General features: G+C 53.4%; 1 pseudogene; it reads right to left on the bottom strand.

Moving 5' to 3' along the window:
• Window positions 1-764: 764 nt before the first annotated feature.
• On the bottom strand, window positions 765-1,477 carry LOC138072504 (melanoma-associated antigen 10-like; annotated as a pseudogene).
• Window positions 1,478-1,681: the final 204 nt, after the last annotated feature.

Here is a 1,681-nt window from a genome sequence, read left to right as displayed (position 1 = left end):
TCTTTCCACCTTCCTCATGTGACTGCAGCTCCTAGACTGTCGCTCTAGGTGTGGGGGTGTCCTGCTTCTCCTAGTGTCCCCACTGCTAACACAGCATTTCACAGAGCAGAGGCTCCTAAAAGGTCTTCGGAATACACGAGCCAGTGAGCAGGGGGCTCAATTCATTCTGCTACTTCCTAAAATGACCCAGGCAAATCCAAATAAACAGAGATTATTTAGTTTTTGAAAATGACACACAAGAGGGACAGAACCATGAATTCACTACAATTACTTTTATCATCTAATTCTTCCCCCATCAATATTACTGCCAAGTAAGCTCACTTTTCCAAAACAGTTCTAATTCCAATTCCACTGCATCCTGTTCGGGACCACAAAACACAATGGAAGAGTCTCCAATCTCTTTTACAAAACAGCGAAGCTCTTGTTCTCGAACTGGGTAAGTTCAGACACACTGTGATCAACATCATTCACTAAGTTAAGACACTGAAGTTTATTTAGCCTTCTATGAAAACAATCATGGAACAAAAAAAAAAAAAATCAAATTTTGAAAGTTCTCTAAGGAAAACAGATGAATCTCCATGTCATCACAGAGAACAGGAATCCAAAGATGCTATACACCAGTTTCCCCAGCTGGCCTGGGCCAGCACGTCTGAGAAGGCTGACCTCTTCCTCTTCAATCACAGAGGGAAGGATCACCTGGATGCTGCTCTGGCTCAGCCCGCCTCATCCTCCTCCCTTGCAGGCTACGTAGACAGGGGTGGGAAGGCCCTCAAAGCCCTTTGTTTGACCCTGAGCAGAAATGCCACGACGTCCCACTTGCTGGTCTCCGCATAGGCCTGGGGACCCCACAGGAACTCAGAGCGGGCAGGGTGGCTTTCAGGCACTTGCCGGTATGCCAGGTACCCCTCCTGTACCCACATGTGGGTAAGCGGCTCCCTGGGCTCCCCAAAGTTGCAGTGCTCACTCTCGACAGCCCCCCCCATCCTGCTGAGTGCTCCCCTGACCTTCTCCTCGGGGGCACGGTCTCCATTCCACATGATTAGGCTGAGGACCAGTACCGGGACGCCGGCCTTGGGCAGGCCCTGCCCACTGTTCAGCATCATATCATAGGTGAGGCCCACGGTGGGGACCATGATGTAGATGTGCTCCCTGGGTTCCGCCTCCTTCACCTCCACACCACAGACCAGCTGCAGGCACTGTGAGGCTTGGCTGAAGACCACCGGAAAGTGCTCCTGGTTATCCCTGAGGACCTTCTTTAGCATTTCCACCTGGGAGGTCAGCTCCTTGGCCGGATGCATGAGCAGCAGGAACTTAATCAGGTTAGCCAGCATCTCATTCAGAGCTACCGGGGGCAAGGCCAGAGACTGGGGTGGGGGGCAATTGCAGTCTCCCCTGCCTCAGGCCCCAAGAGCTGCACCTGCAATGGGCCCTGGGCCTGGGTCCTAAGTTCTTCCTCGAGCTTGCTCAGCTCACTCATGTCGACCATGAGCGCGATGCCTGGGATCAAACCACAGCCTGAGGCAGGAGGGAGGCGGCGGAGGGGGGCGGGGGGCAGATGGGGACATATGGGGACCACAGGCCTGGATGGTGGAGAGAGGGGATGTGAACAGCCTCAGCTGAAAACCACACCCTGGGCGGCCACAGGCCACTTATGCATCTCCTCTTGAAAGGTGTTCTCAGA

This window comes from Capricornis sumatraensis, unplaced genomic scaffold (genome assembly GCF_032405125.1).
Source record: "Capricornis sumatraensis isolate serow.1 unplaced genomic scaffold, serow.2 scaffold87, whole genome shotgun sequence".
NCBI classification, from domain to species: domain Eukaryota; kingdom Metazoa; phylum Chordata; class Mammalia; order Artiodactyla; family Bovidae; genus Capricornis; species Capricornis sumatraensis.
This window is presented reverse-complemented; position numbering and strand designations above follow the sequence as displayed.